Source organism: Nothoprocta perdicaria, unplaced genomic scaffold (assembly GCF_003342845.1).
Source record: "Nothoprocta perdicaria isolate Ctin4 unplaced genomic scaffold, notPer1 scaffold_278, whole genome shotgun sequence".
NCBI lineage: Eukaryota > Metazoa > Chordata > Aves > Tinamiformes > Tinamidae > Nothoprocta > Nothoprocta perdicaria.
In genome coordinates this window covers 288,447-312,582 of record NW_020455508.1, presented here as the reverse complement: position 1 = coordinate 312,582, position 24,136 = coordinate 288,447, and the positions used below count along the sequence as shown (strand labels likewise).

General features: G+C 36.4%; 1 long non-coding RNA gene across 1 annotated transcript; it reads left to right on the top strand.

Moving 5' to 3' along the window:
• Positions 1-18,444: 18,444 nt before the first annotated feature.
• On the top strand, positions 18,445-18,729 carry LOC112948778. Its single transcript, XR_003249697.1, has 2 exons — positions 18,445-18,497; positions 18,580-18,729. It is a non-coding gene; the product is annotated as an uncharacterized LOC112948778 (long non-coding RNA).
• Positions 18,730-24,136: the final 5,407 nt, after the last annotated feature.

The window sequence follows — 24,136 nt, the reverse complement described above, 5'->3', positions numbered from 1 at the left end:
GAACAAGGTAGCAGGCCTGTAACCATATTACAGCTGCCAGAGGTAGATATGGTGGCATTTGTGACCTATGCACATWAGTCTTAATTTACTAAGACTTTCCTTTCAAAATTTAGACTATATATCGCAATATTGCCAGAAAAAAAAATCACCAGAAAAAAAAAAGCCCGGATTTAAGTACCCAACTAATTTTTGGCAAGTAAGAATGAAATAGCCTTTGTAATTCATCTTGGATGAATTTTAGTCTGGATACACTTAAAAATTTAACTGTGCTATATTCATTGAACATTGAATGACTAAAAGTGATCAGTCTTTAGCGTATTAGATATATTTCATATGTGTCTTGGTTTTCTTTTTTCTAGAAAAATTTCATTGGATTAAGAGAATAATARGATAGGACATATTTCTGTGTAATTACTTGTAATAGCACAATTATTCATATTGAAGACTTAATATCTGAAAATGAGCAATCTGAATATTAGAGACCTACATTAAGATGTGGAGGTGAACTGTAAATTGTAATTTTATTTTTTATTGTGTTTTGGTTTTGCTAGATTTTTTTTTTTTGACCTATGCTTGGAAAAACAAGTCAGTTTATTTAAGGTGAGCTTGGAATTTAATAGCTTTGATTTTGGCAATATTTCAAATGGACTAAGGATCAACATGATAAAGAGTTTCTGGCACTCAACAGGCACCTCATAGAGTTCCTGCCTACTGGGATGTCTACAGCTCCCATCACCTCCCCTCCATTCATCTGGTTCATGATTGTCTAAATCAGTTAAAGATAGCTGACAGCTTTACCTATATGTAAATTTTATAAATTAGAATTTTTGGTRTAATTATGTACAGGTTCTATTTATAAACTCCACAGAAATTAATCTGAGCTAGTTAATATGGTGCAGTTCCCCAGAGTTAGCAGCCTTCAGTCTGTTTATGCTTTCTATGGGACCTTAAGAGCCGTGATGTGGCTGACTGAAATCATCAGTAAAGTAGTTCCATAATCATTTTATTATGTTTGAAATAATGGGTAGCTACTACCATTGTTAGTTTGATTGCAAAGAAGAAATCTCTTCCCTTGACACCAACAGACAATTTCATTTTATCCCGGCAGCAGGATTCGTCTTTTCTATTCAAGTGTTAGGCAAATTCCAGTAGGTATTTAATAATTCTGCAAAGCAACTCCACAGAGCATGCCTTTGTTTGCCTTACTTGACATGTAGTTCATGTAGATGACCTTTAAAAAATGGAAATAATGTATTTTCAAATTACTTTTTAGCACATGGAATTCTAGTTGTATATTTCTATCTGCAGTATAAGGAAACAAGACAAAGTTTTCTTTGTCTTTCYGTAATTTATGATGACTATTATCTGTTGGTCCTTTAAAGTACATGTTGTTCTAAGCTGCTTCTATGACAGATGCTCATTTTTCTTGATTGATGTTTTGTCTACTTACCATTGGGTTGGCAAAATGTAAGAAACAGAGGTTAGTTTAAATCCCAGACAGGAAGAGATTTGTACAATATAAGTAGAAAAGCAAGTAAATCTTTCTGCCTTTRCTGTAACATGCACAGAAGTGTGTACTGTTCCTTTGATCTCCGTGTGGGCAAGCAAATGTTCTCAGTAAAGAGAAACAAAACCCCATTGATCTATGATTGCAAATAATACTGTTATTTCTGGGATATTAAAAAAAGCACTTATTCCAGGCAACTTGCAGGATATTCACAATAAAACGTCTAARCTTGTGGACATTTTAGTAGGATGAGTTCCCCAGTCTGCCAAGGGCTTTATGATTCTTTCAACCTTTCTATAGATTTTTTTGTTTTTTCTTTTGGGAGATGTGTTGTGTATACTGTATAGCTAAATAAGTTCAGTCTGTATAGATTTTTCAAAACGGAATTGCAGCAGCAGCTATATCCTTTACTGTGTTAGATATTGATTGTGTTTCAGCTCTGTTACAGGCTGAAMTCTCAAACTTTGGTGAGGAATCTGGATACAAGCCAGGATGTGGAACTTTGTGGCACTGATGAATGATTTTGGCCTTTCAACACACTGCAGGCAAATATCCACACTCATAAATCCTGGGTACCACTGCACATTCAGCAGTGAGCATGAGATACTGTTTTCTCATTTGAGAGAAGTGGAGGGAGTCTAGGAGTATGCAGTAAAAACAACTGACTCATTCTGGAGAAAGAGACAGCTAGAAAGCAGTGATGGGAAACAAGACTTCYGGCTTGTATAATTCTGATTTCTCTCTCTTTTTTTTTTTTTTTTTTCCAATAAGCTAATGTATCCTTTAGAAAAAAAACTGTCCGTATGATCAAGACTTGGGGGTCTGTAGTGCAGATGATGCTCATTTCTATGACCTTCACCTCATAAGTGGTTTAATGCTTGGAATGTGTGCTCCAAAAGATGTGTTTCTTGGTGAAGAATGATTAACAAGTTGGAAATGAAGCAACTGGACGAAAAAAAATACTGCTTAATTTAAAGCCCCCGTGTAGTCATCTTTGTTTGAAGGCTCCTATCTACAAATCAGTCCAAAATTAAAAAGGTCTTAGGGGGTCTCTTTCTGATACGAGCACTTAGAGATGTGTTTGCTGGTTGTTTCTGTGTCCTTTGGCTTCCCGTGGAACTTCAAATTCAACACTCTCATTGCATGTCTTCAAATGAAYACCTGACATGAGAATGGCAGCTGTCACTAATAATTTCATTCTTTCTATGAATACATGATGATCTCCACAGCAAGAGTAAATGTGCAGGTAGAAGTGCTGTCTCTTCAAGAAACAGAATTTACTTAGTAACTGGCTTGAGACTCTTGAGATCCCTCCCGGGAACTGAAACTATCAAAAATATCATTACATTGTACATCTAGTCTAAGAAGAATTGCTTGGAGATTGTCTTCACTAAACCCAGTAAACAACAAGCAATATCTCTGGCAAAAAACTTTAAAAAATCCTCAAAGAATGCAAAATTGTACCACAACACAACAGTGTACAAATTTTCCCTGGGAGAGAGCTATTAATTGTGTTGCTTAGTGTGCAGAATTGGAATGCACTCCAAAAATCTGCAGTAAGAGGAGGTGTATGGAGTAATATCTCTCTCTCTCCCTCTTCAGTTTTAATTCTTTTGTATTTGAATTTCAGTGTTTGAGTCTACCATGAAATCAGACCAGTTCCTTTTTCTATTTTTCCTTTGAATGTACTTGGGTTTTGTTTGCTTGTTTGTTTTTTTAGCTTATACAGAAGTTTAGAGTTTTAGAAAAGAAATAAAGAAGTTAAAGCTGCAGGGCCAAAGTGAGAGTGAAGAGGACTTTACTTTTACTTTACTGTACTTTACTTTCTTTACCTTTGAAGAGAACCTGGGATAAGTTCTTCCTCATGTGATATCTTTGAATATGAATGCCACCTCCATAGTGCTAAGTAGGAGTGATAATTATTTTTGCACTCAGCTACTACTCTGAATTACCATATTTGACTGCAAGGGGTAGGCAATAATCTACCATGRATGCTGCTTACGATACTACATCTAGTATCTCTGAGTCCTTCCGAATCCTTTCAGAACGAGCATAGTTTTGTTTCTTTCTTTGCAAAAATCATGTTGCTAGTTGTGCATCCCACTGTTTCTTTGTTGCAGCTTTTTGTGAATACATGTTCAGTGTTCCAAATTACTGTTAATATATTCACAGTTATGTTGGTAGCTGCCTCATTTGTTGCTATTAATTTGGTCAAATAAGTGTCCAGATAAGATTTCAAGAGCAAATACCTGCATTTCAATTGTTGTATTTGACAGTAGAGCCCATAAATGACATCCTTTTTCTCTTCTCCTAAACAATTGACTTTATGTGATTCTCAAGTGCTTACTGAAGTTCTCTTGGTTGTGAAAACTAATTCTTCTGTTGTGAAATTATCTTTGCCAAATGTGTCCATTGATTTTTCAGTCAAACCTTTCTCAGTCTGATACAAATTTGGCTCATGAAATCTGGGAATACTATAAAATATATATATTTTTTATAATATGGACGGTTTGGCAGTATATCCTAACTAGACATTTTTATGTTGGCATCTTTATAGCCCAGAGAATAACTACTGGAATGGACACAGGCTAACTGCAGTTCATGGCTGTCTACAAAAAAATTTGAGGGAAATTCCTCTGGCTTGAAGACAAGGTGCCATTTAGTTTGTTGGCTTTGTTCACCTAAGCCATCATTGTAGATTATTAATGTTGTGTTCATTTTGAAGGCTGGCATAAGCTTTGWTCATTTTCCCAGTAGGCATGTTTATTCAAATTGAAATAACCAGTCAATTATTTTAAAATCAATAAAATTAAAATTAGAGGATATAGCTAGGTATATTTTTGCTGTCTTCAAGTTATAAGTATGTGCTCTATTTTATTGTTATATATGGATAATTCAGTACTTTTATATATGTCAAGCCTTTCCATTACGCTGATAATAATGCGTTTCTCTAAGTTGAATTATGAGAGATTTTGAAATGGTGGGTAGGTACTTATATCCTATATCAACAGAACCTGAACCTCTGATCAGATAAGTTATTTATCTCGAGAACTTCATAGCAAGTGTGATGAATTTTGTCATAGGTTGACTGTACAGCTGTAGAAAGCAGGYTTGTGCTAGATTTCTCTTGTTTATGAATGACAAAGTCCAACTTAAGTGAGTCTTAGAATGAATCATGCTGTATATTAATTACAGGATAACTCAGAAACCCGCAAATGGTTTTGAGTGCCCATTAAGCTAAGTAGGTGATATGTATAGTAAGAAGTTCTGTGCAATGATGAGTTTAAAAGCTAAATAGATGATTCAGTTTAAAGCATTCATGAGATGGAGAAACTGCAGTATGGAGACCTTAACTGATCTGCTCTCAAGCTGAAGTCTGCAGCAGAGAGCTGAGAACAGGTCTTGAGTTCCAGCTTAGTGCGTTTACTACATATAGCTTTGCTTTGCTGGCGTTATTTGAAAGGATATGATAAATATGATCAATCTGAAAAGCTTCATGTGGAAGTTGTGGGGCATGCAAAGCTCTAGCTCATTACTTTTGAAAGCCCCTGTAGGTTGTACAGAAGTAGGCTGTGGAGATAACTGGAGGGAGATTAAATTGGAATGTTTTTTTACTTGGAAATTCAAAATTTGTCAATAGTATCTCACTTGAAACGATTTTATTTTATTTGGGTTGGGAAATTATTGGGAATTACTTTTAACAGAATGAAAAGCTGTTTAAAGAAATTTCTCTTTTTTGTCATTTTTAGTGCAAATTCTTGAAATGTTCATGGTTTCTCATGTTTCAGACTTTTATCTGATATTGCATAATTTCTAAAGAAAGTTGTCTGATTTAGCTTTTGTTTGCAGTAGAGTGATGAAGCAATTTGCTATGTAGAACGTGGAAATATGATGTCATTTAGAGAGCACGATCAATAATATAGCTTTATTTCCACCTATCATACACTTATAGGAATATATGGAAAGTCCTGTATATCACAACCCATAGACTGCATTTCATTTGCAAAAGCAAGCAAAACAGTTAGTTGAAATTGCTTCATTATAGAAAATCTTAAGTAGTGAAAAGTACCTTTTCCTAATTAGATTGTTTACAAGTTGCTTGTATGATGCTGGAAGCAACTGTTTTCTCTGAGTTGTGGCATGAAGGAATATTGGCGTATTAATAGCCCACTTTCTATGGCTTGAAAATTGTGCTATTGTATGTTTCATAAAATAAAGCTTTTAATGGGAGTTTTAATTCTTTGTAGAGAGCTGGAACTCAATTCATTTGCTGTCTTGCACCAGAAGCTGTAAAGAGACGAGTAGTTTGCAGCTCTCTGGTACACTACTTCGTTTTGATTACATGGCTGTTAGGATGCTCGCTACCTATCCGCATTTTATTCTTGTACAGTGAAGTGGAAGACATTGTATGTGTTTTCATCAGACTTCAATAATAGTTGTAGAAACTTTGGTGTGTTTGATAATGGTAGAAACCATATAATGTCTTACACTGGCTTTATCATCTTTGGAAAGATGGAAATAACATTTTCTTTACATCATGCTCAGCAGAATTTAGAGACATSATTAACTGCTAAACAGTGTGAATTGCAGGGATTGATATTCTATTTGTTCAGTATTACAGAAAAACCTCACAGATTACACTTTTGATTTATCTGAAGGTGTGTTTTGAAGTAAGCTGTGTGATAACCAGAAGTGAGCATTCTCATAAAAACATACCTGACCAAAGCAGCCATCTACTGTGGGCTCTGCTGTGACTTATGTACTTATCCTTTATTATTTCCTCTCTAGTTTATCAGCACTGCAGAAAACACCTGGTCTCTCTAGGCAGTCATCCAAACTCAGATGGCAACTCTGGGATGTAAGATGCAGAGTACTACTTGCATTCTTGGCAGCTATAAATATTGATATATTTTGTCTGTAACTCTGCATACCCCTTAGGACCATTTTTTTTTATATATAGAAAACAGAGTATTGCAGGCAGATCCCTATCTGTAGCATGTTTTCTGAAGCAAAGTAGAAAACAAAGACCTAGTTTGCACGATTCTCTTTATAGAATTTATAACTCTTGTGTTTACTTTTCTTTTAATTTGTGGGGAAAGCCAAAGTGATTTGTTGAGCAACATCACTGTTAAACGTGGTCCACAAAATAGAAAAATTGCACTGGTTTTGATATATTGATGTTACATCTAAATATTTGAGGCATTGTATCACAATCTCGGTAATGTTTGTGTCCTGTGGGCGATATTTTATTGCTGCAACAAGACTTTACATCTACACAGTGGGGTTATTTATGGTTCATTGAGCCACAGAAGTTAGAAATGGAAAATGACCTATTAGCTCATCCAGTCTTATCTCTGCACAAGGCAAGAACATTTCTGTAATTGCAGCTTGATGACAGCCAGACATAGAGCCATGGCAACAGGGCCGTGACTCCAGTAGGGCAAATGTGCAGCCCTGTTCATTGTCCATGAGTGCAACGTTTTTACAACTTGGTGCACTGTGTTGACTCGTAAAACTGTAGGACTGACATGCTAAAAGCACTAGATCATATTGAATTTRCCTTATTTTTGTAACGTGAAATATGTAATTCAATTTCATACTTTGGAACAGATAGCCAGAAGTGCTCCCGTAAGAGGAAGCTAAAATCTGTTCACTTTCTATTAATAATGAATTTTATTCACATCAGTGAGGATTGTAAACAGCATTATGTAACATTTCACATTACAATGCAACCTGTAGCTGCTGTATGTTAATCTCGTGCTTTTGCTGTTTTTTCCCCAAATGCCTACTGCAGTAGGCAAAACTAGGATGTTGTTMGCTCTTGTTAAAACAAGAAGCTCTTGTTAAAACAAGATAGGTTTGCACTGATGGTATAAGAAGATGTCTTGATACTGTTCAAAATATCTGATAAGTCTTCCTCTGCAGTCATCGACAGAATGGAAATAGGAGACCTATAAGAGTTTTCGAATATGAGAATAAGAATTCATTTGTCCTTCAGAAGGTGCYCTCCTTCCTATCCCCAACTATAGACACAGCATGTTAGAGAACTGGAAAACCATTTACCCTAATTTCTAAGGGGAAAAATCCTACTGATAAGTTATTAATTAAATTGTGCTTGAAGGAGATTGTCACAAAGGGAAAAGAAAAGACTAAAAACTCCTAAAGTCTTCCTGGAGATGTCACCACTGAGAACTATTTGAGCTGCCCCAGCTGTATTTCCAGAAGGGTGTGTGTGGTGGTGGTAGTCTTCCCTATGTCCCATGTTGCACTTGTCAATCAAGGAAGGTTATTCTGGATAGCGAGAGCATGTCCAAGGAGAGTGGACTTTGTGTAGGTGACTGAATTGAGCATAAGCTCTTGTTTATTGCCAGTGGATATCTTGTCAATGGACTGATAAGCTCTTAGGCTCCTTTAGTGAGTTCTGCTAGCCCTGGTCATTGTTGTTCTCCAGGAGTTGTTCTCCTGGTTCTGTTGGCTAGCTTGACAAGATCTCTGCCAGAGAGGARCTTAGATAGTCATACATAGACATGTGAATAAGTGTGTGTGCATCCCTTCCTGAGTCACTTGTGGTGGGATGAAATAAAGGGATTCCTCATAGAGCACTTCCGCTAGTTGCTATGGTCATTCCTCGAAAAGTAGCGTTGAGAAAATTCACTGCTAAATTTTCACTGATTCCATACCCAAATATGTTAGAAGATGAAGTTGCTATTATAAAAAAACGGGTAAATCAAGCTTATGACTTTGTTTTCTGCTTATTCATTTCTAAACAAAGCTCCTAGCATAAGAGCAAGTGGAAATGTAATTGGAGTTTGGTATGTATGATAACTTTAACATCATAGCTTGAGTTTCTTCCATAAAGTTTAATGAATTGAATTTGACTAAGAGTTTTAAGAGTCCCCTGCGTCTCATCTAGCCTCTTGAAAAACCCTAGTCAACTAAATTTAAACATTCATCCCTAAAGCCATTAATTTGAACAGTAGTATACTAAAGGAATTTGGGAAAATACTACAAAACAATTCCTATAAATTTTACCTGAAAAGTTTAACTTTTAAATATTGTTTCCCTCTCCATCTCTCCCTCTCTCCCGCACATACACATCAGGTATTACCTAAATTTGAGATATRAAGAGCAATATTAACCATTTGTTGAATAATTTATGTGCAGGATTTTAAATTTAAGAAAGGAGCTGAAGCATTTATTATTTGAGAAGTTTCAATAGAATTCTTTACAATCTAATATAAAAAGGTCATCTACATATGTAACATACATAGACCTTGTTTAACTCAGTAATGGCAGAAACATTCTCATTCAATTAAGTTATTCTCCAGCAAAACTTGCAATATATATCTCTCATGAAAAATGAATGTTATTTTTCCATTTTCCTTCTAGAGAAAAGGTACTATGGCTCATTAGGATTTATAGGTTTTTCTCTCACAAAAAATAAAAAAAAAAAAATAGGCAATGAGATAGAGATTCTGAAAGTACCATACCAGCAGCAGTGGTTGATATGATATTCCTGGATTTGTGCCTGGGAGGGATTCTARTATCTAATATTCATGCGAACAAACAAAGAAGTGATTTCCTTTTTTATTTTCAGGATCCTGCTGTCTCAGAAGGCTTTTCTGGAATTCTTCAGGGCTAAATGGTGACTTGTRTTGTTTTTGGCATTGAAGGGCTTGCCTGATGCTACTGTTAGATAATTGCATTTAAAATAAAGATGAAGGAGAACATGATATTTGTTCAGGGTTTCTGTCGTAACCAGATCATAAATGTGTAAATCTCTTGTTTGTAGATGGTAGGATAGATCACTACCTTCTAATTTTATTTATGCTTTCACATGCACCCCACAGAGGGGGCAAACAAAAGAATAATCCTGGGGTGGGCATATGATGTTGCCCACCTGTCCTTGGTAGATAACCTGAGCATATGCTGCCCTTCCAGAAATGGCAGGACACAAACTGCTGCTCTCCCTTTCAACACCCTTAAGTAAGACCACTGCCCTGGGGCATCAGAGACCAGGGATACAGGTGGACATAGGCACCTAAATTAGACATCTAATCCTAGGAAAGTGCTCTGGCGGGGACAAAGGAAAAAAAAAAAAAAAAGTGTGTGTTTGTGGGGCAGAAAAAAGCCTAGCATTCAGGCATCTCCTTGCCCACAGGTACTTAAGTCTTCACCTGAAGCTTGTAGCTTTCTTGTTGACTGGGGCCAGGAACGTCACTGCGCTGACTGAACTGATCCATAGCAAACTTCTGCGTAATTCTGGCATTACCTTCCTCAAGAGATGTGCTTTTCAGTCTTAATCCCGATGTTTTAATATCAGCTTTCTGGCATGTAGTTTCCAGGTAAAAAAACATGCAAAACTATGGTGAGTTATCTGATGCACCATCATTTTATCGCCTGTCAGCATCAACAGGGGTGGAGGCTTTTCAGATGTAGAAGCCTGATAGCTGCTATATGAGTTAATGAAATACTAGGAGCTGCAGCTGTGTGTCATCTTTCAAGGAGGCCAGCACAGATCTTTGCTGGTCAGAATATACGAAACTATAGGTTTGTCCATGAGTAGAATAATTATCTGCACCTTTAAACTAAAACTTTAAACTAAAACTAGTTAATCCAGGCTAGAACTCTAATAGGTATTTGAGATGAAAAACCCTGATAGAGAGAACAGCCACAGTTTGATATGTAAGGTTTCCATAGAGCAGAAATAGAAACATACAGAATCTTAAGATGAATAAARCAATAAAGGAAAATGCTCTCTTAAAAAATTCATTGGGAATTCTGTGCTAAAATCACCTTAGCATATATACTGAGCATTATGTAAATCTGGCTGCCTAATTGTACCATTTTTTATGTGACTAAAAATTTGCAGGGAGCCTTATTTAAATATGCACATCAATTTTTATTATCWTTTTAAGCAACAAGAGCCTATGCAAAGCCATAGGAGGTAATAAATACRCTGCTGTATTACATTTCCCAGTATGTATATGCATATTTCATCCAGGGATTTGACCATGGTGTGTCCTTCATGATTTTAGCTCTAGCTGTTGTCATAAATATTCCTGCTGAGTGCTAACAGCAGAGAAGGCTAAGCACGATTCATTGCATCTTCCCAGTGATACAGGAATTTCCCAATTGCAGAAGATCCAATTAGTATCTTAAAGCCTCTGATGTATTTACTGCAGATACTGTAATCTCTGCACAGCCTAGAATACCAACTCTGTATCGTCARCAGCATAAAGTCTGCTCAGTACAGGCTCCAGATATGCTATATTTGGAGGTAAAGTAAAATGTCTCTAAAWTTTTTTTTTATATTGACTGACTTAGTTGACAAGAAAGCTTGTCTTCTRCATCACTGGCAGGAGGGAGAATTCTGGAAGTTAGCCCTTCCTTTTCCTTAACTAATGCTGAGGGAGTGCTTCAAGAATTTAACTTTTGTGATAATTCTGCTTCAGTAACTGTAAAACTAAAAAACTTGAAAATCCTTAAGAAATAACATTTCTGTTTACAGATTCGTGATGTCATTTGGAGAAAGATATTATTTATTCTTCATACTAAAAATCAAGAACTGGTCTTCCAGCTGTTCTATTTCATTTTCCTGAGTAAGTTACTCWTGTGGTAGAAGGCTTACTCTGACTGATGGAGAAACAGGGACTTGTTTAAGAGAGGAGAATTACTTTGAGATTCRTGATATTTACTGAACCAGAATGACAGTTTGTATTAGTTATTCCCCGCACAGGCTGAGCAGTCATTTTTAATTTGTATTTTATCTCTAATTATTGCTACAGCATGACTTTATCAGGAGCAAAGAGCTATCTTGAAGTCCATTAATTCTAGCKGTATTGCTTTTGAGTTTTTCAGTAGTCCTGCTTTTGGCATAAACTGACACATAACAGCAGGCAGAAACATCTAGAATCCAATAGCTGCCTGTAGAGTCTCACCAAGATTTGCTAATGAAAATGACAGCTTCGTTGAAATGTAAAACTTTCAGAATAGTGTGATAAATGAGCCCATGGGAATTAGATTGATCAGTAAAAAAAAAAACCAAAAACAACCCCCACAAAAAACAAGCAGACTTATTTGAATAGAGATTTTGTTTTAAGTTGATACAACTTTTACCTTCACATAAATTTGGGATCAGCTGTCAGCTATCATACCAGCATTACTGTTACCACAATTACAAAATGATGTTTTTTTTTGAATCTTAGAAAACTCTTTGTAACTGCGTTAATCATGTTATCATTGCAATCATGTAAACACAGGAGTGTCTGGTGTGTGTAAGAGAGAGAGGAGAACCTGTGTTCATTTTTGTATATTTAAGCTTGGTTTGAAATTATTTGTCTTATGGAGAGCAATTGAAGTAGTATACTTGACCTCAGGACCAGAAGTACACCTTATCTTACTGTAATTTTTCAGTAACTTTAAAGRCAATGAACATCTATTTCAAACTCAGGAAAGGAAAATTCAAGAAATGTTATTAATGATCATACTGCCTCCTCTGGGAAATTCCTGATTGAAGTGTTTTGCATAATTCTGTCCACAGCATACATTCTTGTTATAGAAGTGGAACAATTAATTCAAGCTTCCTCCAGTTTTTTTCTTTAGTATTTTTTTCCTACTCTGTCTATGCTAACATCTTTTATTATGGTGCTTTGTCAATATTTGTGTTATGCAACCCCAGTTTTCCTGAAGTTACATTTCAGAACATCTGCTTGGTTTAATGAGAAGTTTCATTGCATACTGTTCACGTCTTCGAATAGTTCCCAGCCATCCCAAGCTACAAGAGCTGAAGTAGTTAAGGTTCCATTTTCAGAGGCGTTTGAGGTTACTTGTCACTTCAATGTGGGTACAAAATAGCASCGACTTTGAGAGGGTTAAGCCTAATTTAATAGTGAACATTTATGCCATCATTCAGTAATGACACAGATACCTCTAAAATTCTTGTTGTGCCTTACCACTCTCTCTAGGTTGTAGGTTTGAGTGCTTAAATTTTGGAATMCTAAACTCAGATTGCTTTACCCTACTTCTGCAAACATATTGAAATCTGTAAATCCAAGCAAAATCTGTGTGATTTCAGTCTGTAAGAGTCTTAAGCTGAGTACTTGTAACTGGTGCCCAGTTGTGCTGTGCTGAATATATTGCTCTTTTGTAAATTTAGAATCCTAACTTTCTGGGGACAGGCACATAGTATAACTAGGAGCAGTAGTAAGGAAGATGATGTGGAATATAAAAATAGAGCAGCCCTGCACAGGGAAAGTAATAACTGCTTTCATACTAAATATGCTTTTCCTGTGGCACAGACTAAACTGACATGGCATACATAAGGAGAAAAAATATTTAGAWAATTTAGGAAAATATTTGATTGCCTATAGCTAATTTTTTATTAGAAAGGTGGGTGCTCCAACTGTGCATTCTGAAGTTAATCTCTTACAGCAATTCATTCTGAAACAAACAAACAAAGACCTTCAAAATAGTTTGCACTTGCTTAGCAAATTGTCCTGTTAAGTCTCTTGGGAAAAGTTCATTTTCACGTTTTAASTAAAACAAGTGAGAGGATGAAATTTAGAGCACAGCAGCTTGCCTGAATGAAGCATGCAATCACATCCACAAGTAGTTGTTATCATAGAAAGATATAGTTGACTGGATATGAAAGGGCACATGGTGTTCACTACRGTGGTCATCAGGATGGCCCAGGAATCTGCTTGTGGCTTCTTTCTGTTGGTGCCTGAAAAAAATTAGTAACTAGTTGGGTATAAAAAGCATCTTTGTCGGACATATACATGTCAGTCCTGTAAATAAGGAAAATCTTGTCATTACACTGAAATGCTTTGGAAGGCTGGAAGGAATGCTGGCTTTGAAAGTACGGGCAAAAGTAATTCATTTTCTATTCCGTATTTCTTTCCTTGTGCATTTCTGATAGTGAAAGTCATTCTGGAAGCAGCTATACTTCTCAAAATGATAAAATTTTGCCTTTGGCAACTGTCCATCAGGCAAAATTCCTTGGTATAACCCTAGCACTGGGGATGCTTTGAGCCTGAAGTGATAGSGCTACGTCACTCCACCCATCTTTCAGTGGCTGCAGGCTCTAACTGTCGCACAGCTGGTAGTTCAAAGCTGCTGGGGTTTGGATCAGCATGAAAGCTGCCTCATAAGCAGAGGCAGTCTACTCCTTTGTTATTCCTTCATCTCAAGTAAACGCAGTGAGAGGATTTTTCCAAGAAAGAAATTTAGGCTATTTGAGCAAATACCGCAAAAGATTTACGTGCTAATTGTATAGGATCCCATTGTATAGGATATGTATACATATCCATGGATATGTTCATGGATATAAACAAGTAGGGGCCAGATGGTTACATGTGGAGCTGAGGAAAACACAGATATCTCCAGTTCCCCAGAGATCCTCTCAAAAACATAAAATCCCTTTGCTAAAAAGTGGCTTTGTTGACTTTGATACCATAGTCATCAGAATAAACATAAAYGAAAATATGACATTTTGAAACATGAAATAGTCATTTATCTTCAAGCTACTGTGGCTTCCTTTAAGAAGGAAGCTCCCACCAAGCAGAAGAATTGCAGTAGATGATACTTTCCCTTAAGCTGCCCTGATCCCAYAGATCAGCCTGTTCATAGACAGCCACCAGTGCCAGACTGATTCCTGTCAAATCCAGCCTTCCAGTGGAGCACCTGACACCTGACCTGACATGTTGCCTCTACCCTGAACTAGGCAATTATGTTTTTATGGGGCTTTTTGTCTTTAGTGTGGAGTTCTGTGACTTGTTGTGTTTGACAAGACCTCACATTTTGTTTTTCCATTTGATCCATATTACTTTATATGTTTTGCTGTAGACCATTGCTCTTGTGAAGCATCATRTAGTTCTTTTATATACAGCTTAGTCAAGGTGCACACCCTGAAAGATAAAACCATGTCCTTGCAATCCRAGATGGTGTCTGCCCAGTGTACTGTGTCTAAGAAGCAATGAGCAGATGGATGAGGAAGCAGATGCTGCCAGGGTGAGTAACATCCTTGCTTCCTGCCACCTGCTATGCCAATTTAGAAATAACTTTGTAAACATAACCTACAGAGCATAGGAGACTTCTCTGAATATCTGAGTGTAACATACTGCTGATGCTTTATTTATTCTTGGTGACTAGAATAGGTCATGTTCTATTTGATGATCTAGCAACTGAGCTGATGTATCAAAGTACAAAGATTTCTGTTGTTCAGGGAGCTGATGGTCAGACTCCGCACTTATGGAAGCTTCCTAACTGTAAACCACTGTGTTTAATAAGGTACCTCAGATTGACAGCTGTGTAAATGAAAGTGGAATTTCTTTCATTCATCTAGCTATGGGCTGATGCTGTATCTGCAAGACAGGCTTGTTTCTGTGTCAATAAGAAGTTTCAATAGAAAGAGACAATCTCTGCTACTATGGGCAAAGAAAAGAATTGCCAAATCACCCATTTCTTAGCATGTATGCAAGAGAATCACAGATGCTCATCTGTGTCTTAAGAAAAACCTTCTACTGTTAGTATCGTTACTGGGTTTTGTCCTGTGCATGTGTAGAAATGTTATGGGGAGGTTTCAGGATCACATGTGAACTAGTTATGAATTGCAATGATATGGATATTCTGTTGAACCAACAACAGGGTACCTATTAATGCGAGAAAAATTTTAAGTCAGTTTTCTAAGTGCTACCAAAACCATTTTTTTTCTGTTATAAGTAGAGAGGGTTGATGCTGCAGTGACTTCGGGCAGAGGTAGCAGGGGCTGTGGGTGTTACTGTGCTGCTCAGCTGGCACTGCTCCGGTCAGGTCRGCTGTGCGGATGGGGTGGACTGGAAACACTGCGCTAGTTACCGGGAAGTTACTCACAGTGCCCAGTTAGGGGAATATAGGAGATGGCTACGATGACAAAAGTTCTGTTCAACATGTTTCATCTGTGTTCATAACTTTTCTGATAAATATTTACTAGAATTTGAAAAGTCTCAGCCTACCTATCAACTCCACAACATTTAAGACTTATCTATACGTACTTTATGTCTGCTATCCCTCATTTTTCTGTTTGTTCCTATGTCCTTTGTGGAGCTGCACTTTGGATTCATAGCCTCTTTTTTTTTTTGGTAAAGATAACTGCCATGAACTTCAGCAGAACCAATTTACATTATGTGAAAGAAAACTTGTATTTCCTTATATTGCAACAACTTTCAGAGTTGTAATAAACTGCTAGATGAAACATTTTTAAAGTGAGGCAGTTCCAAGAAAATAGCAAATCTGGCTTCTAAAGTAGTAGTTCACAGGTCATTAATTACCATGTTCTGCTAACACTAAACAGTTTGTGAAGGAAACACAAATGGCTGTTTTAAGTTGCTTACCATCGTATTAGAGGAAATGCAAAGGATTTCTTCAAGTGTGATGATTATGGGGAAGAAAAGGAAATACTGAAATTGCAAGTCACTGTTAGTATCAGAAAAAAAAATCTAAAATGACCTTGAATCTATTTCATGAGACAAACAGCTGGAGTGGTGAGAAATGAAAAAAAGCTTTCCTATTTAGAGTATTGGTAGAAAGCCCTAAGTGCTTCGAAGGTGCATGTCATCATTTCATAAAAAGTACTGCATGATGTAATTGCCTGTGAAAGCAGAAGATCAGATGCTATGAACTTGGCAAACCATTCCAGTCCTAAGCTCGTTTTTCCGTTCTTTTAGCTTTAATCTCTTCTTTTATGTGAATGTAAATTTTCAGCAACTGTGCCATATATTACTATTTTTATGGCTTCGATGAAGAGGTTCTATTTTTGTCTTTTTTATGTTTTTTTTTTTTTTTTACTCTATCTGCTGTTGAGAAAACATAATCTTGATAAACCTGCAAACTTAACCGCCATCACACTTGATGTGTTGTCCTGGAAAATATCTGTATTATTACTAACCTTTCAATTTACCTAGTCATCTTGAAAAAAACACTCTCTAAAAAGAGTCGGAACTGGTTATTATCTTCCAGGAGTGATGCACACAAAATAAACCTTTGGGACAAGTGCAGTGTACATCCACTTGCAAAGAACACCATGCCTTTCCTTAAAGACAGGGTGAATGTTGTCGATAGGAGTGTTCACGATGAAAAAACGATAGGCCCATTCTGGAAATTGATTAATTTCCCATAGATTAATGGATTAATTAGTTTCTGTGTTGGCTCTTTGTTCTTGAGCAAAGCCTATGAAGATGCTCATTTATATTGAAGCCAATGAAAGATATTATGAGATTTTTCTTATGAATACTGGAGCAATTTACCTGTGCAGGAGTTGCATTAACAATAATAACAGCAACAACAAAAAGGTTTCATATTGAAATGGAAAATATTTTTAGTGAAGACGGTCTAAATTCATGAGTAAGTGTAAGGAATAGACTTCTGCTGCTATCTCAGATGTCCTGTCTGAGCTAGACAACAGTCTTCAGTCACTGCTGTTAATTCACTGTCTACAGAACGGGACTGGTTTACCTGAGAAGGATGTAGATTTTTCATTTTAACTTACCCAAATACTTAGATTACTTTAGGCAAAATATGAGCAATCTAAATCTAAAAATGAAAAGTCTACTTTCATTGTATCAAACATTAGCTATTCAGTCAGTTTTTCATGTTTGTTTTTATGCTTTGATCAGAATTGGAGAACACATTGTTTCTATTTGATATTTCCTGCTCTGTTCTTTTGAAAAAGTATTGTTTCCATACTGTTAGATACATCATTTTATTGGTATTTATGTTTAGTTCTTACTCTTTGTAACAGAAACTGTACCGAATGCACAGCTCAAGTAAAAAATTTTTAATTTAAATACCCTGTAGACCTCATTAGAGTGTTTAAGTGAACTGGTTCCAACTGAGTTTGTTCCTTATTTGCATTTAGGAATGGGATTTTGCTGGCAGAAACACTCCAAGTGAATGTCGGTGCTATAAGGAGGAATATTTGCAGAATGTTTCAATTTATAAAAAACTTGGGTTTGATATAGGAGCAATTTACATATCATTCAGCTGAGAAACAGGGAACTGCTTCCTCTTCCATGACATACATTTGTGCTATATAGCAAATTTTGAATATTTATGACCAAGTCCTTATAGAAAAGATAGAGAAAAGATTCAGAGTAAACACAGGAAAACTGTGATCAGTTCTGAAAAATCTGGAAATAAGAGAAAAGATAAAAGMAATATTTTACAAATTCATCTTTCAGCTCCAAAGGTCCAAAGTAGGTCTCTCTCCAAACGTCGTTTTGTTATGTGAAGTTCTGTAGATCACTAGGATTAACAAAAGAATGGACTGGAGTTTTCTGTTGCAATAAGCAGCAAAGTGCTGCGGAACACCCTCTTGCTATTCCAATCTTGTTCTCAGTCTTGTGTTTTACTGCTGTCTTGAACACTGCAGTGCAAAGTTATTTGGCAGCTGGACTAGGGAGGAGAAAGAAAACACTTTGCATAAGCACTAGTTCCACTTAAAATACAACTTACCCAGCGGGGATCATTCCTAGAAAGCTGATTTCCCCTCATTTTCACCACGTATATTTAAGGATCTGCACCACTGATGATGATAAGGTTCTATGTAAGTACAGATGCTATTGAAAAAGAACATATTTGATTGTTGAAAAAGAATGTATTTTCCATCATACAATGCTCTAGCAAGCCTTTTGATCAGTTTAGCCAGTAGCATCCTCTCTGTTTGTGACAAAAACAATATTTCTTTACTAGTTTATACAAACTGATGAGATTTATCACTTTTTTTTTTTCTTCCATGTGTAGTGTGAAGAACAGTGATAGTGAAAGAATTTCTGCCTGGCAAATCTTCTTCTGGCCTGTTCACAAAATTCCCAGTAATGCAAGTGAGTTTTACAATGGTCCTAGGACGGGAATAATGATGAGTTTTTAATTAATATTTCTATATTTATTGTAGTATAACTTAAAGGTCATCTGCCTTCAGCCGTGCTGATTGAAGGAAGTGCGAGTTGTACAGGTACGTTTTAGGTTGTATTCCGTACAAATTGATGGATGTTTAACTTCCTAGAAATACCATATACATTTCATTGCTGTTGCAGAAAACTTGCTACCCTGTCATGAGGATGCCCAACAAATATGTCAGTGGGGCACCTTGCTCTCCCTCAGTCTGAATGGCTCAGGGAGCCTCTTCAGGCTGGTGTCGCACTGCTGCTGCAAGGAACATCCAATTCGTGGTGCCGCCCTTCTCTGATCGAGTCCACAGTCGGAGTTAGTCCATCTTCTCTGGCAGGTAGCGCTCGTTGGTGCTCAGCCCATCTTTGTGTCTCCTTCTCAGTCTTGGAGTTAAGCATGAAACACACTGCTTTTTTTCTCCACCAAGCAGAAAGTATTAGTGGCAGAGAAGTCACCAGTTAGATATCTATTCCATGTTCACTTTCCTTTGGTTTCAAGAGACTTGGTAAAGCTCCCACTGGTCAGAATTGGGCTAGTTTGTGGGAAGGACATAATAGTTGTTGCTCCCTATTCATCCTTTGAAGTATTACAGCTGTAGATTGTGGGCCGTCAATCACAAAAGGTTATGTACAATATATGATGTTTTCTATTTTGTGCCTGCAAGAAGATATAAATGAAGGTTTGTTGTGTAGATTCAGGGTGTAGTCCTATAAGCAAGACCTTGTGTGAGTAACTGTTAGCAGATCACAGCTTTAATTAATGTAAATTTAATAGCCTGAAGACATCAGTTCTGGAAGCTATTGATTTAGTCTGAATCATGTAATTTAGTTTTTAAAAGTTACATAGGCTGCAAGAGCTACCCTGATTACATTTTTCATATGCATGACAAGGTCATCAACTTCTCTGTAAAATAGCATTTAAAACATGTAAGCAGCCGAGCAAACATCTCTACATAGGTTTTCATTAAACTAGACTCTAACAGCCTTTGTGAGAATAACTGTGTGCTTAGAGACGACTAAATTATCTTAAGGCTAAAGTTCATTAAAAGTCCGCTAAAAAGCTCAGACTGTCACAATCCTATTTGGATGTGTCATATGTCAGCCAAATTCCATTGCCTTTAGATATCAAGAGATTGATTTTTTCCCAATGAGAAAAGCTCACATCCAGATGGTGTTTCTCAAAGCCGGGAACATGAATGACCCGTATTCCTTAAAACTGATGGTTCTTTAGGTGACCTGCAGTGTTAACACACATGTTCTTAAACTCCGTAGCAAACACAGAATCTAACAGAAAATACAAATAATACGTAAATATTCAACACTTTTTTCACTAAGGGTAATGCAGCGGTTCAAGATAGCCCACAGAGGAGGGTATTTTTTATTATTATTTTTATTTTTCCTAATTTGGTTTTAATGAAAGCATTGCCTAGTGCAGTTACAGTTTTCAGAAAAAGGTAAGGATGGAAGGGTATACCTACTGAGTCTTCTGAATGATCTTTTTGCCATCAAATTCTATCTACCTGAAGAGAATATACTTCTCACAGTGACTTTCGTAAATGGAAACACTGTTTAAAAAGAAACTTTAAAAATATCTACTCTACAATGTACATTATCTTTCAACCTCTAAAGTATTTTTTCTCATCCTTTATCTCAATATTTATCATACAGAGTCATACGTTATCCTGGACAAAATCTTGCTTGTTGGGATGAATCATTATTGTGTAATGTTAGGGTGGGTCTACTTTTTTTCTGTCCCCTGAATCACCTGCCTGCTACTCCCTACCCTTCTTTTCGGCAAAACTCTTTATCAAGGAGATAAAGCTAATCAATCCTGAGAATGAATATGGAGTTTGCTTTTAGCAAAATGCAAATCATAATATGAATTTACATACTCCTTTTTTTCGTTGTATACACTTGGAAATTAGCTAATTTAGTATACTAAGAATACTGTACTAAAAACAGATACATCAACAAACTCTCCTGGCAGTGAGGAACTTCATATTTTTTATGGATCATGCAAGTGCAGTCAGTCTGTATGGTACTAATGCACTTAGAGTTGTAACTTGTTTAGAGGTCTTCTGTTGTTCCTATCAGGTTTGGCTTACTGATTATCTGTTGAGTGCTTCAAAAATAGGTAATTTGAGCTCAGTATCTTCTCTCAATTACTATCGGTGCTTCTTCATTGACTAACAATTGTGCTGGCACTAGCTGMCCTCCTTACCATGGCTCATCTCTACATCTAGCATATAAGGAACAGGAAGAGGGACCATGGCTTCTTTGGCGGGGCAGGAGGAGACAGCAGCACCAACAGAAAGGGATTCAAAGAATAATAAAAACAATGTGGAATATATGAAAAGAAAAAGGAGAAATCATGTGTAGGCACACACACAATTTCTGTATTAAGTATTATATTATTTTCAAAGAAAACCTACATCTTCCTCGTGAATGATTGTTTGTGTATGTGTAAGTATGCTGTATACTGTTTCCATGTCTTTTTTAAATATACCTGAAACTGCTGCAGACCTCAAGTCCTCTTTGAATAAGTTTTGATTTTACCAGGAAGACTGCTCAATAGATTGTGAAGAAACACTATATTTTACTTTTTTTTTTCATTAGTAGCAGTTCTGGTTCCTTGAATTTTCTGAATAATTTAAACTCAGTGCACTGAAAGAATTTTTTTATTTCCAATTATTAATCCTTTTTTTCCTCTTATTCMTAATTGAAAATATGTTCTTCTATTAAATAGATAAAAATCTTTTCACATTTTCATTTTTCTTCTGAGATGTTCTTTTCATTTTTCTCTATCAGTTGAAGAACTGCTCAAAATATTTTACATCTTATCAATTCAACTGAAGGGCTGAGAAGAAAGTACAAAATCTCACCTCCTGTGAGTTTTCCTTTGAGCCATGATGGCATTAGGAGATACGATGCAGGAGACGATGTTTGCAATGTGCTCTGGGACACTGGCCAAAATGCCATGTATTTTGGATTTGTTCTATTTGATGGAAATCTCTATTTATATGTAATAGTTCATACAGAAGGAAAGTGTTCTTACTGAGATAGTATTTCCTRTAGTAGAGGTATTTACGCAGTGCAAATGGACAAAGACTGGCATTACTGACATTCAAGGCAGTAGAGCTATATGAAATATAGCAGCTATTTCAGAGAGATATTAAATTATTTAAAAGAAAGCAAAGGAGTAGCTATACCAACAGAAGTGGCTACAAGTTGAATTTAGGAAGGCAGACCATAAATGATTCAATCAAGGGAGATTTTAAGTTCTTGCAAGAAGGGCCACACATGATTGGAACTTAAATAGACAGGGCACAAAGCATGTAATTATAGAGTTACTGCACAGAACTAGGTAATACTGCAAATGAGAGACCATCTCACGTCATCCTGGGCTTGAGCATGCAGAGCGTAGGCAAGAAGTGCTGTTACAGAAGCTCAAGGTAAAATTTGCACAAGAAAATCCAGTCTTTTCATAGGAATTGCAGTCCTGAACAGCTGCTGTTTTCTGCCTCCTGATGRGAATTAGGTACAGTAGGGAAACACCTGGCAAGCTCTTTTCTAGCATAATGAAGACTATTAAACTCAACYGCTCTAGGCATCCCATCTGTTTTCCAAATCTATGTACTACAAGTTTTTGGTAGCAGGTGCCCTCTCAATTTGTGTAACACCGACCCTGCTGAAATGTTTTAAGTATGCAGAAGTTTAGGGTTAAAACACTGATGAAAGAAAGTTTGAAASAAGACAATTGAGTTGTGTATTCTTATACAGAAATTTTCTTCATATCCATATAGTGACCATATTAGTAGGTTAAAATGGAATTTAAAAGCAGAATAGCCTGTTAATGTAGAGTATTTTGGCTTATGAAAAGTTAAATAGTAATAATAGTATTTTAACTTGAAATTGAACATTAAAATGAATTAACAAAGGTAGTAAGGCTGCTGTGCATTATTGAAAATGATTTATAAACAAAGTAACTGTTATTTTCATAGATAATCACCAATATAAAAGGTATATCTCAGTGTGCTTTCTTCTGGGTGATATTTCTTTACAAAATGCCTCCTTTTTCCAGGTTCTGTTAAAGCAGCTATGACTTTTATTGTAAGAAAGACTTTTCTGYATCTAATTTTTTTTTGTTTAAGAAAGCCTGTGACCTTGTATAGTTAATTTAATATAACAGATTCTAACAGATCAGAAACAAATCTTTCAAAAGTGACAGGTATTAATTAGGCCTTGCAAATATATGCATAAACATGGCAGTTTGCATATAAGAACCATCTCTCTCTTTTTCCAAAGATAGTCTTTATGAGAGAATTTTAGCCTGGGCCTTCTAATTCTGCAGTCTACTGAGATATCAGAGATAAAATGAAATGAGCTGTTGCACGCTGTATCCTTTAAAAACCAGGAAATGGGAAGCTATATATTTCCTCCTGTACCAATGAGGAAGGGCTGGCTTCATCTTCCCTGCAACATCATTTTAGCTGAAAGCAGCACTTCAAGCCTCCCCTTCGTCTTTTCTTCTCCAGGCTCAGCAAATCCATTTTTCCCATCTTCAGTCGCGTGCTCTGGCTACCTAATCGCTGTTAAAGATTGTTATACTGAGTATCAGTTTTTAAGAGAGAATGGGAGAAGGATTCCAGTGATTCTTCATTATTAAATAAGACTTGAAAGAGTTTCCTGCTTTTTTCAGATCTTAAGTAAATCAGATGTGTTATCAGTCAAACAACAGAYAGTGAGCTTTAGTGATCTTAGACCTTATGCATTTCCAGCTTTTGGATCAACATCTTCTCTATCATTATAAAATCCATTATGATACATTTCATGTACATCCAAACTGGAACTCATTCCTAAACAAGCCACTTTGAGAGCCAACTAATAGCAAATATTTTGAATTTAGGTTTTCTTTGTGCCATGTTTACTCCTTGTGGCCAACCTTTAAAAAAGAAAAGCGAGATTTCAAACAGCGCAAGAATGACTCTAAGGCCATCTTTCCTGTCATTTAACCCACACAGAAAAATGAATTTTTACTGTTTTATGGGGCTAGTGTTGAATTTTCTGTGAAATTCAGGTTAGATGAACTCATGATGAAGAAGTGATTTTCCATGACTACAGAGATCTGCAGGTTTGTTGATATTTCACAGAAATGCAGAGTTGTATATTTTGAATGTTACAATCTCTGCCTTTTAAATCTAAAATAAATCAACTTAAAGAGCAGTAATCTATGGCAAGTTTAGTCTGAGCCCTCACTAAGAAAAACACCACCATCCTATTTGAATCAATAAACCGTGAAGTGTTTTGGCCTTTTCACAAATTAGAAATGTCTTGGAAGTCTTATCAGTGTAAAAATGTGTCACCACTGCCTGCATACATTATATGCAGAATTGAAAATGTGATAAACTGTCTCACTACGTGATCCCAGAAGTGAAGCACAGTCACGCTATGGACTGGCTCCCTTCAGTTCTCAGTCCAGTGAATGTTGGTCAGGGTGTTTGCGCTGCCAGTCACTCTTCTCATAAGTAACCAAAGCATGTCTGCAGTGCTCAGTGTAGGCAGGACGACACTGCCTAACCCTAAGAGAATCTGCCTAATCTAAGAGATTAGAACCCTAATCTCTTTCTCTAGGACTGCCCTTATGGGAATTTTCATTTTTTTTTTCTGTTTTTTTTTTCTCCCTCTTTTGGAGGCTAAGTCTGTT